The following is a 13,117-nucleotide window of genomic DNA, read 5'->3' as shown; positions in this document are numbered from 1 at the left end:
TCTCTGAACCAGCTCATCTGCAAAGGTTGCAACAGTACAGTTTCCCTACCAGCCTCTTGGTCCCAGCCATGGACGAGCAGACAGAAGTGACAGCTCCCGTCTGGATCTATGTGCCCCCAAGTGAGTGTAATTCAGTGCTGGAGCCAGCGCCAATGACATGCATTAGTTATTACTGTAAGATGGCAATTCGGTGATAAAATACAATATTGTCACTTTCAATATGTACTAAAAGTGATTTACCAGAGCTCATAGGGAACAACTTAGATGACTATCTGATTACAATACACGGGATAAATCACCCTCATTTGAGGGTTAAATTATCCCATCTGACAATTCTAGATCAATTTGACAGTTAAAATCAGGGTCCCCATCTTCCCTCCCCAACTTACAGAGTTTGTCCTGGTTCACATGGGTGAAAAATCAGAACAGCAGATAGACCCTCTCCTTTTTCCTTCCATAGCAATTTCCCATCCTTCATGCAGGGTCCAACTGAAGCTCTGTTAAGTCATCTCTAAAAAAACTAACGCACTCCACAGGGTATCAGCCTTCATGGTAAATATCTGTAGCTCAAAGGCAGCACTCTGTCAGACAGTAAGGTCTAAAATGAATGTTTCCACAAGAGATAGTCTTCAAATATGGCTGCTGTGATGGTTAATTTTATGTGTCAACTGGGCTAAGGGATGCCCCGATAGCTGGTGAAACATCATTTCTGGGCGTGTCTATGACGGTGTTTCCAGAAGAGATTAACATTTGATTCAGTAGACTGAGTTAAGAAAACCCACTGTGGGTGGGCCTCATCCAATCCAGTGAGGGCCCGGACACAACAAAAAGGGCAAACACACTCTCTCTGCTTGAGCTGAGACCTCCATCGTCTCCGGCCCTTCGTCTAGGGCTTTCAGGCTCAGATCAGGACTTACACCATCAGCCCTACCCCACCTCATCCCCAATTCTCAGGGCTTCAGGCTCAGACTGAATTACACCACCAGCTTTCCTGGTTCTCCAGCTTGTAGACGGCAGATTGTGGGACTTCTCAGCTTGTATAACCACAAGAGCCAAGAAATCTCCATATATATATATGGAGATTTATATATATATATATATATCATATATATATGGATATATATATATCCATATATATAGAATATATATAGAATATATATATTATATATATAATATATATATAAGAATATATATATATTCTTATTGGTTCTATTTCTCTGGAGAACCCTGACTAATACAGCTGCCAATAATTCCTCCTCTTCCAACACACACATGCCTCTCTGCCCAATAAGTCTCGGAGTCTGATTCCCCTCCCCCTTGAATCTGGAGTGGCCATGTATTTGCTTTATCTATAGAAGTGACAGTCTGCTAACTCTGGGCCTAACGTTTAAAAAGGCAGGGTGCTTCAGTTTGGGGGCTCTTGGAGTCCAGCTGCCATATAAGAAGCTTGAGCTAGACTACTGATGATAAGAAGCATGTGAGTGAGGACCAGAGCCCCTTCTTGGAGCTCAGCTAAGCTCCCAGCTAAATGCAACCACATGAGAGACCAGGCTGACATGATGTGCAACATGACTGGGTGGTTCACCCAGTCAACCCATAAAACCATGCTAAGTAATAAATCATTGTTGTTTCAAGCCACCAATTTCTGTAGTTGTTTATTATTAAACAATAGAGACTGAAACTGTTTTTTCCTCCCCAACTAGACGGAAAGCTCCTCATGGATACATTATAATAACTGGTAGAGAATAGGCGTTTTTTATATGATAGGCATTTTACATACATGATGTCATTTAATCCACATGAGTTATACAAGCTAAGTATTCTTATCCCCTTTGGACACATGGGAAACTGAGGCTTAGAGAGGTTAAGTAACTTTCCCCAAGTCACAGAGCCAGTACTCAAGTCTGTCTCCCTCCAAGGTCTGAATGTTTAACCACTCTTCTGTACTAGAATTCATGGTTCAGAGCTAAGTGGGTAGACATCTTAAAATCACGTGTTTATTAAAACAGTATAGCAAGGTAAGATGTTTCAGCTTTAGAGTCAGACGCACTGGAACCGAATCCCATCTACAGCACGTCAGCCTTGCCTTGCTCTCTTCCCCCACACTCAGCACGGCAAGATTTTTATATTAATCAAAACAGTGAGACTTCCCTATTGTACAGTACGATGTTTTCTGCTCTTTGGTGAGTATGTGGTTTTTCATCATTTTCTCCTTAATCTTCCATTCTTTGATGCTGTGACTTATTTTCTTTACTACTTACATGCAAACTGTTTTAACAGTGTGTCCTTGGAAAAATTGCTGACCTTCCCTGATATTTATTGTCTGGACCAGAAAAAGGATCCTATTATTCCTTATCTTGGAGGGTCATAGGGAGAATTAGAGAAAACAGTTATACAACTAAAGCCCCTGGCACATAGCAGGCATTTAATAAATCGTGTCGGTGTTGGTGTTAGTGTTCATATTATTAGTCTGACTTGCTGATTCTGGACCTATCAGATTGAAGCTGCCTATTTCACTCGGAAGGAAAACATCCCAAGAGTTGCCAAAACATTTTTCGCAGCCACCTTGCCCATTTAAAAAGGTAGAAAGTAAAGAGAAAACTTTCTCAGGTAACAGGCGACATGTATCAGTTCCAGGTCCAAAGGTCAGGACAGAGGTCTTTGACCATCTTGCCCTCACAGTCACAGACACAACTCTTGGATGTCAACAAAAAGCATGTAATAAGGCCCCACTGGGATCACGTTCCACTGCTGTGTTACACGTTTTGCTGCCTCCCCTTAGCCTGACCCTATCACTCCCTGAAAAAGCACAAATCTGGAAAGGATGAGTCACTGACCTCAAACTGTAGCAGATGCTCTTGGTACATCTTCCAGATCCCTTTACCTGGCCGGTGCACCCATCTCCCAAATGCTGCAGGTGTTGGCTGTAACTAGCTCACACCTGCATCCTTCTTGGAGGATTGCCTTTAGCCAATGGGAACCACCTCACCTGGAGATACCTGGGAGGTTACAACCAAGGCCAATGACCAAACTACTCAGGGGAATGAAGGCTCAGTCCCCTTGCCTCAATGCAGAACAAGCTCTTTATAGTACAAATCATACACTATAGCTCCCTCATGGAGTCAGGCTGAAGCTAGACTTCACCTATACTACATCTTTGCTTAGCTTCTTTCCCTGCCCTATCCCGCCTCCCTCATTTCGCCTCCCAAAAGCACTTCATTAATAACATATCACGTACACAAGAACCCCCATCTCAGTCTCTGTTTCTAAGACTCAAGATTACCACTTCAATGCCTTCAAGCAAAGATAGGGAAAAATGCCTTCCATATTCTTAAGAAGTTTCTTGTCTCCATACCAAAGATTTTGGTTTAAATAACAGGTTAAAAACCAAAAAGTGGTCAAGCAAAGAAAATGAGAGACTTCCTGTGACAACGTGAGAGTTAGATAACCACAGCAGGCCACCCTGCTGACTTCTCAGCCTCACCACCACTCTGAAGAGTAAACGCCAACAGAGGAAATCATTTCCAAATGGAACTACAGGGGATGCAGTTCAAGAGAAAGGGAGGGCAGGATTAATACTGGCTGATCGTACCAGGAAACCACAGGCTTGGTCTATGGAGTCTGCAGAATAGTGACTGAGAGCACGAGCTCTAAAGTTAGACAATGTGGGTGGAAATCCTCACCCTACCACTTACTAGCAGGGTAGTGGTTAACCTTGGGCAAGTTACTTCACATTTTCTGACCTTAGTTTCCCCATATGAATATGAGGATGATAATGACACATCCTTCTAGGGTATCGTTATAACGTGTGGAGTAACGTGTGTCTGGCACATAGCAAGTGCCCGTGATGCTAGCGATGAGCTTGGGCCCTAGAGGCCAGGTTATGCAGCAGGAAAAACACCTCCAAAATCTTAGTCCCTCGATACACCAAAAGTTATTCTCCCTCGTACTGCACTGGCCAAGGGTAGGAGGTCAGGCACGCTAAATAGCCACCATCCCAAACGTTAAGGCGACTGAGCCGAAAGTCACATACTGGCAATAAAACGCTCTGATCCAGAAGTTACAGACCTCATTCTGACCCACTACTCATTGGCTGGACTTAGTCACATGGCCCCATCCTACAACAAGGGGTCCAGGAAGTGTCACCCTACTACAACCCACATGAGGAGAGAACTGGCCATCTGTGAGCAGCACTGAAGTCCTGCCACTCTGTGCTCGGCAATTACATACACTTTCTGTTTAAATCTCACAACCGGCCTAGGATGTGGGGATTAGAATTAGCCCCATTCTAAAATTAAGAAATTGAGGCATAGAGGGGTTAAGGAACTTGCTTAAGGCCACGCCACTGGCAATTGTAAGGGTTATTTCCCAAAGGGAAGTGAAATCATAGGCACACAGAATCTCGGAGTTGGAAAAGGACATTTGAGGTCCATGAAATCCAAACTCTCACCCAACGTGGTCATCTGTTCTATAAGTAGATCACAGAAGCATGAAAGTAGGGTCATCCCTTGGAAAAAAAACAACCTGGCAGCCAACCTGGCCCCATGCTTGGACAGGGGAACGTTAGGAACAACTGCTCTGGTGGACTTGGATTTTACAGAAATGTCTATGTATGGCCATTTTAGGGGGCTCCCCCAATACCAGATGGGGTGCTCTTGGGCTATATCCTTCCACGAACTGCCACGCAGTAATATTTTGAATCGTAAAATCCCACTAATGATGTAAAAAATTGTAACAAGGCCAGGCTTTAACATGAATTGTCTCATATCCTCACAGTAACTTTGCCGGCAAGTATCATTATCCTGATTTTACTGAGCAAAATTCTGAGGTGAGAGATTCAGTTTACTTCCAAAGATGACATAGCTAGTCAGGGGCAGAACAGGGACTCCTCAACACAAGTGGCTCTGATCCAATGACTGTGTTGCAGGAAGGGCGGGGCCCATTGAGCCTCCATTTTTCTGTGGTCTGGTGCAACTGCTCAAAAGATATTAAATCCAAAAAAAAAAGAAAGAAACATTAACGACAAGTTAATTTTGGTCACTTATTATCGACATGCTTAGTGTCATGAAGTCATGCATTGAGTTGAGGGGAAAACTTCCAAGTTGTTGAGTATCTAAATTAGAGTTTACAGACAGGGAGGAAAAAGCTGAAGCTGATATTACGTTTTCTACCACGGGCTGAGCTTGTGCCAGGCTTTACATACCATTATTTCATTCAGTTTTTACGATTTCTTGATGAAGTAGCTATTTCTATTATCCCCATTTACAGATTAGGAAAGCTAGACTTGATGAGGGTAAGTGAATTATCCAAAGTCACGTAGGTAAGTAGTGTCAGTGTTCTCTACCAAGTTGCCTTTGCCAGGGTCAAGGGAAGAACATCACTGAGCAGTCCTACTCAGCGCACGAGGCCCTGCCTCCCCACCTAGTAGCCCCTATAGGATATGCCTCAAGTCTGTGTCCAGTGGATTTTTTTTTTTTTTTTTTTTTTTTTGCGGTACGCGGGCCTCTCACTGTTGTGGCCTCTCCTGTTGCGGAGCACAGGCTCTGGACTCGCAGGCTGAGCGGCCATGGCTCACGGGCCCAGCCGCTCCGCGGCATGTGGGATCTTCCCGGACCAGGGCACGAACCCGTGTCCCCTGCATCGGCAGGCGGACTCTCAACCACTGCGCCACCAGGGAAGCCCCCAGTGGAGTTTTAGTCATTCCAGAGTTTGGTTTCTTTTTCTTCATCCTTACAGAGAGGCTGCCAGAAATTCACATCTTTCCGTTAAGGAGGTTTCTCTTCATCAACTGAAACCTCAGGGCTTTTCTCTTGACTTGAATCCAATGTTCCAACTCAGCCCTCCTGACATCAGCCACCCCCACCTACATATCTCCTCATATGCTGTTACCCACCCAACACCATCTGTAGGAGCAAAGATGTTCTGGGTCCCTCTGCTCTAGAGAAGAACCCTGACTCAGGAGTGAAAGAACTACAGGGCCACTGAAACAGCCAATCTATGCATTACGGTCTCTTGAGCCACCCCTTCGTATTCTCCGTGTCCCTGAGCCACGCTGGGGAACTGCTGAGACTTCATACGTTGATTGGTAAGAAGGAGGATAAGAGGGTGTGGGTGTCCTGGATGCTGCCATCCCTGGAGAGAAAATACTGTCTGAAGGACCTAAGATACAAGTCATCACTTGAGAAGTTTCCAGTGAAGAAGTCATCACCTTTGTCCAGGGTGAACTGAATTTTCTTGAGGATTCACTGGTTACCCTCTCTCATTCCACCCTTATACCAGCTGGCCTAAGATAATCGGTATAACTTCTTTTTCTGGGCACAGTGACTGCTCCAGGAAGAAGCAGGCAACTTAGTAGGGTCAATAAAAGAAAAGCCCAGGATTCTTTTTCCGATTATTCAGAAAAGGAGCTCTTATGTCACCCCACCCCCACCCCCAGACAGAAGCTAAGCGGAGTGAGATCTGGAGCTGCTACATTAATCTTGTGATTGTAAGGCAAGAGGAGGACAGAACGAAGCTGAAAGATGAGAACGTGAAACCTGGCACCGTCGCATGAGACTCTGCGTCAAGCTGTACCTCAGTCCAGAACAACTCCTAGACCTTCTCCTTATGGACTCCACTAAAATTCCCTTTTGGCTTAAAGCAGTTTGGGTTGGCCCAGTCACTTACAATCAAAACAGTCCTGATAGAGTATCATAAGTCAAAAAAAAAAAAAAAGGTCGCTCAGTCACAATGTCTAGTCAGAATAGTTGAGACTGAGGTCCACCTGCCCAACAGTCTCCCTCCATCTGTGTGCCACTTTATTGCCCATTGCCCTTCAGCCTCACGACCAGAACTGGCTTCGGGAAAATCAAGAAGCAAGCCCAAATATTCCCAAATGCCCTCTGCCCCCTTAGGCTCTGCCCTCTCCCACCCCAGGTGCCAAATGTTTGAATGCTAGTCCAAATGATAGTTTCTATTAATAGCTGAGAAACAGACAAGTTGGTTGGGACAGCCATTCAGGAACAGCTCTCAGGCTGAGATGGAATCCCCGTCCCGCTCCACCAGAAATGTCCATGCTCAACCTGACTTATGACGATGGTGTAATGTGTTTCTTCATTCCTCCAGCACGCAGAGGGGAGGCCCACCAGGAACTCTTCCTGCCTTGAGGACTGTCACACTCATGACAATTTTCTGATACTTGTCTTTTTTGCAGCATCCTAAAGTCAGCTCCTCGGAGGCACCTACAAAACAGGCTTGTTCTTCAGTCCCTAGGCTGCCATCAAATCAGTAAAGAGTTGTGAGCAGTCAGCTGTGTTTCTGTTTTCAGAGGAAAAGAACCTTGAGCAGAGATACTGTAAAAGAAAATCTGTTGCAAGGCAAGTGAGGGGAGGAAGGCGGTTCTGATGGAGAAGGAGATTCCCCACCAAAGAAAGAAAGCATTTTCATGGGCTAAATTTCTCTTGGCGTGGACCACAAGTCCCGTACAGTGTTAACAATTTCTTCTATTGTCTTCTTGTTCTGATGTATGCTTGGGAGAGCAGAAGTATAAACAGGTAATTCAGTTGGGTAAGTAAATTGCCTCTCCCCCCTGACAAGCTGTTAAGCGGGCACTTCTAGCATTGCACAGCCTTAGATTAAGTTTCCCAGAGCCCAGCTAAATGCGGATGGTGAAATGAGAGCTCAGAGGGGTAGGGGAGGATATCTCCCTCAAGACGTGGGAAGACTTGGGGATGGTCTTCCCTGCGGAAACAAGCACCTCAGCTGATGTGTACTTGTTAAACATCTCTATAAAATGGGGGGAAATCGTGACTTCAGACACATGGTAGGTTAGAGGCAGAAGGACCTAGTTCTTTCCCATAAATATTCCTAGAAATACCGACTGATGCCTATCTTACAAACAGGAGAAGTTTAGGAACTCAGGGCCTAAATGTTTCACTAAATTTTACCTATCTCATTATCTCATTCCTCATTCATTCAAAAACCATTTGTTGAGTCCTCTTTATGCCACGTACAGCGAGGCAGCAATTATAAGAGTTCAGTGAGGAATGAGGCAGCATTGGAACACTAGGGATGAACAGGATGGTGTGGGTTTAAGCGGGATTTGGTTATAAAATCAATAGGACTTCGTTGACTGATGGGATGTGTAAAGGCAGAACAGAGAGGCTAAGCAGCAGAAAAGAGAGGCAAAGACATGGAAGCTAGGGATGATTCCCAAGTGTAACTGGGTGTGGGGTGGCATCATTTACAAAGGAACAAAGCACGGGTGGAGGAAGCTCAGAGGATGACTGCAGTGTGGCACTCAAAGAGTCAACACTCAGGACTCCTGATGCCCGTCAGAACCCTGGCTGTCATTCCATCAACCGTCAAGTCACTTCTGCAGCCCTTTGCACCTGCTAAATCTAGTTTGACTCAAACACAGGCAGGAATGGCCTTCCAAAGCATAACCTGGGGTTTCTCTACTAGGATAACCAAGCCTGAATGTAAAATAATTCTATCTGAGGAAGGAAGAGAAGAAAAACTCTGTTGGGGGCTTACTAGCAGTCAGGCATGCTGTGGCCTACTTTCTTGTTTGATCCTCACAAACCTGGAAGGAACTCTCACCCCCACTTTAAAGATAAGGCTCAGAAATTAAAGTAATTTGTAAAAAAAAAAAAAATTGTCAAATGAGGAACAGTAGAAACAGACCAAGCTTATGTCTCCTGATTCCTCCTAGGACAGCATTCTTTCCCATTACCCATGAAGCTTCTCTGAGAAAGAAAAAAACACACGAGCTCTATGGTTTGATGGACCAAACACTGGGCTTTCTCCTCAAGACTTCAGCATAAACCCAGAGATGCATAAGCCCCTTGAACAAACCTAGGCGTTGGTTAATAGAGGGTTGGTGAAACAACAAGTGTTGCATCCTCCTAGGACCATTCAACAGGCTTCCAATCCCTGAGACCCCCTCTCTGTCTCCTTACAGGCTGCTTTAGCCCTGAGCAGATGGTGACCTATAAGACCCAACTTATACTGGAGGGCGTGGCCAGGAACCAACATCAATGGACCCTTATGGTGCAGGGCTTGTGCAGCCCCAGAGCAGAGATAGAGAATCTTAGGAGCAACCAGGGGAAGGACCACCACCCATTTACACTGATATGACCCACCCTACTGGATATACTAATTTATGCCTCATTATTCTAAGACCCATCCCCCCATCCCCCGCCCACTAGAGTTCAAGAGGGAGTTATCAAGTGCAACACGGCGGTTCAAGGGTCAGATGGCACTGGTAAGAAGTCATAGCTGGCAAAGGCAGAGTTGCAGAACTGGTATCCTGACTCCTGACCCAGACCCACGCACCCCTAGGTGCCACCACTGCTCCTGCTGTGAGTATTTCTGCTCCCCTTGCCTCTCTAAGTCCTCTGCTAGGGGATGCTGGTAGGCCACCAAGCATCCATCTCCCCTGCTCCCACCCTCATTTTCCTCTGGGGAACTTGCCTCTATGCTAGTTTCACTTATGCGCTCTGGGGGAAAGTGCTGAATGGCCCATTTCATTTATTTGTCTCCCCCAGGCCACAGTTGGTCCAATGAGAGAAAGTGAGCTCAGGAACTGTCTGGGGGCCTTCAACTCCTGCAATCATCCCACTGCCAGGAGGGAAGGGGGCTACTGCTACTGGGTGGGAGAGTCTAGAAGTCAGTGGGCAGATCCTGAGGATAAAGCCAACACAGAAGGAGACGAGAACACACTGGAGGAAATCCAGACCTTGGTGACGTCTTCTCAGGTACATGAGCCAATAAACCCTCCTTTTTGTTTAAGTCAGTTTGGACTGAGCTTCTTTGGCATCTGCTCAAGGCCCACCTTAATTTCTACTCCTCTATGGGCCCTCCCTAAGCAAACTTTTCAACCCTTAACGTGTCTTATAAAAGAGTCTTTTCTGAAGGTGTCTTTCCTTACAAGGTGTGGTGTTGTTGAAACAAACCCATACTTCAAAGTAAACAGTTTCAATTATGATTCATCTATTCACTAGCTGTGCGATCTTAGGCAAGGTGCTTAAAACATGTCTCAGTTCCCTCATTCATGAAATGGGAAAAAACTCTTTTCCCTCCCAAGATAAATAAATGAGACAATGGAACAGCATCTCCTACGTCGGCAACAGAGTAGACCTCGTGGGGTAAGGGACCCCTGCAGTTGACTCTCAAGTGCACAAGGACTCTATGCCCTGCACATAGCAGATGCTAAGTCAATATTTCTGTGCAGGCCGAGTGAATGAATGTGTGCCTCCCCCAGCTCCAGGTCAGAACCTGGGAATATGAGCTGAGCCAAGTCGACCCAGCATGTAAAGCATCTGTCCACAATCCACTTGGCTCCCAGGCAGGCTCCCAGCCCTGGCAGCTGCAGGAATTCATCAGTGCACCCGGAATCCCCTCCCCACCCACAGCACTCACACTCAATGCGATTCAAGCCGACAAGCCTGTGTCGTTTTATGTAAACTGCAGCCGGTGACAAAGACACTGAGCAGAGGAGGAAGTGGTCAGCGATAATAGAATATTTTAGTAGCTGAGAAAATGACAGAATATTATATTAAGCAGGGAGACCATGGGAACGCAGACCATACTTTTCCCGTTTCAGTTTCAAATATGGGGAGAAAAAGTAAGCAGAGCACCATGTGGCTAGAAAAGAGCAGCCCGGGTTAAAGAGTGGAGAAGCACCACCCAACTACCTGCTTTATCACCTGCCGAGGGCATATGTGCAACCAGCCCTCCACGTATGACTCAGTCACCCGTGCCACTGTGACCTGCCTTTTGCTGAGAGGAGGGCCAAGCGTCTGTCTACTTTCCTCCGTGTTTGCAGTATCTGGAATGAGGTTGGTGGAAGATGAAGTTGAAATAAATCCTTAAATCAAGAATTACATTTCCGTCATCTGTAGGCCATGTCACTGCAGAACCACAGAAGATCGACCTCTGGATGAAGGCTTATCTTTTGTCATTTTTATCTCTAATGATGCTAATCTGCATTAAGTCTGTCTCATAACCTGCTTGAAATTCTCCTGGAACCAGGTGGTTAATAAATGAGAGACAGAAATGAATGGATAGATAGATAGATAGAAAAATAGACATAGACAGACAGACAGACAGATAGATAGGATTTGTGTCTCCCTGTCCAATGCTTCCACTTGAGGATATCACTCTACTATTCAGGAGAACTCATCTCTTCTTCATAATTTACCCTCCAATTAGGATTAGCTTTTCTTATTACTCCACCTTGACATTCAAGGATAACCCAGCATATGAACCTGAGCTCACCCAAAAAGTACACATTTTGGTACTAATATTCAATCAACATGCATTTACTAAGCATTCACTCTGATCCACACAGTGAATTGAATGAGGCACAGTTCCTCATTCCCTCAAGCCAATCATTGCCATCCTAATAATTATCTCCAGAGTCGTATTACGATTTCTACTAAACTCCAGAGCAATAGAACATTTCCCTTCCCCATTGTAATTTCCCAGTCCCTCATTCATATCCCTTGCCTGGACATTCCCTTGCCCCCAGGAAAGTCAACCCAGGTGCCTCTGGAAACTGGGAGGCTGCAGGCAACATCTGGTGCACCAAGGGAACGTGTTTGCCTCAGCCCAGCTCAAAATAGCATCTGACAAGCCTGAATCACGCAAGTTCTGAAAAACTCACAAGAAATAACCTAAGAAATCTAGAGCTGCCCCCTCCCATTTCACTCCCTGTCTGGCTGCTTACTGACTTCTTCAGCCTGTACTGACAGCATGCAACCCTGCTTCTGTCTGCCTGCTCCCATGCAGTGGTAACTAAACAAGCAGGAAAAAAACACAAAAGAAAAAAAAAAGAGAGAGAGAGAGAAATAGGGAACATCACAGCTATATCTCATGCCAAAGACCCTGTCCTGGAGCTAGGCACCAGCCTGGAGATAAAATTTCCAAGCAAAACGGAAGAAAATGCCCGAGTCCCCTTCCCTTCCTTTTGTTCGTGCCCCTACCTCTTCCCCCAGGGCCACGTAGTTCATCTGGCTGATGCAAACCTCTGCTCCACATTTAAGCTTCCAAATACCACTTCTGCACCAATAAAATGTGCCTGCTGTAAGCGAACGGGGTACGGCACACCCCACCACAGCTCTCATAGCTTTTTTTTTTTTAAAGGTGACCTGAAAGACTTACCTGCCAAGCTCGAGTTAATTTCACTGCAGAAATGGAAGTACAGGGTACATTTCTCTAGGAAAGCACCAGCTCAGGGAGCAGAAACCACGAAGAGGGGGACCACCACATTCCCTAAGCCCTCCAGTCCTGTGTCTCTCCCGGAGCAATTGATAATCTCACGAACACCTACAACAGTGTGCAGGAAGCTGCCTTCCTAACACCGCCCTCGGTGTTCGTGATTCTGCAACTCTCTCACCCTTCAAATCTTAGTAAAGCACTGGCAATTAGAGACCTGCACACATCTGGGGCCTGGGAGGGCGTGTTTTGTGCATACACTGGGAGCTTCAGCCAGCAAAGGGGACACTCAGCAGCCTCATCCTCTGTCCGGGGATTTCTTTGCATCTGCAGATTGTGTCATGCCGAACCTATCTCCTTGCTCAGTGTGAATCACCTACTCAGGAAGTCACGTGGACCCAAGAGTCCCAGAATGCGAGCTCTGTTCTGGGAAATACCGGGGGTATCTACTCTCTTATTAGCAACAACCTTTAAATAACTACTTTGATCAGAATGCATGACTAGAGAGGATATTATGAAGTGGGGTTGCTATTGCCGTGAGCCGAAAAGAAGTCAGTGCAGAAGCCAGCTTTCTTCCTACAGCAAACAGTTCCCCGGGGCCCCTTCTTCCTACTGGCTGGTTCAGAGTTTCCAGGTAGCTACAAACATCTGGAATACTCCGGAATAAATGCAAGGGTCTTGAAATCCTCTTGCTTCAGACCTGTGACGCAGCAGTCCTAATCCCAGGGTTAGCTGAGCCACCCAAGAATATTTTAGATTGAATCTGTCATTTCTTTGCTCCTACTTTAGACAAGAAGCAGAAACGAGGGGGTAGGGTGCTATACATGGATTGGTCATCTTGTGTTGCTAACAAATATAGACTCAACCTCTCAGAGGGAAAGAGCATCATCTTTATTACTTCTTATTAACAGTGTTAACA

General features: G+C 45.7%; 1 protein-coding gene across 19 annotated transcripts in view; it reads right to left on the bottom strand.

The window, feature by feature from the left end:
- NRXN3 (neurexin 3) overlaps window positions 1-13,117 on the bottom strand; it is a 1,692,180-nt gene that overhangs the window by 1,456,303 nt on the left and 222,760 nt on the right. The window contains exon 1 of one of the 19 annotated variants that reach the window (XM_029238326.1): window positions 12,145-12,334. The exons of the other annotated variants lie outside the window; for them this stretch is intronic. The gene's annotated coding sequence lies outside the window, so the exon portion shown is untranslated. Of the gene's footprint in view, window positions 1-12,144; window positions 12,335-13,117 lie in introns of those variants that run through there. 19 annotated transcript variants of the gene reach the window in all.

Source organism: Monodon monoceros, unplaced genomic scaffold (assembly GCF_005190385.1).
Source record: "Monodon monoceros isolate NGI ecotype Baffin Bay Population unplaced genomic scaffold, NGI_Narwhal_1 Super_Scaffold_21, whole genome shotgun sequence".
In the NCBI taxonomy this organism is placed as follows: Eukaryota; Metazoa; Chordata; class Mammalia; order Artiodactyla; family Monodontidae; genus Monodon; species Monodon monoceros.
The sequence above is the reverse complement of the archived record's forward strand: the minus strand, read 5'-3'. Positions and strand labels throughout refer to the sequence as shown.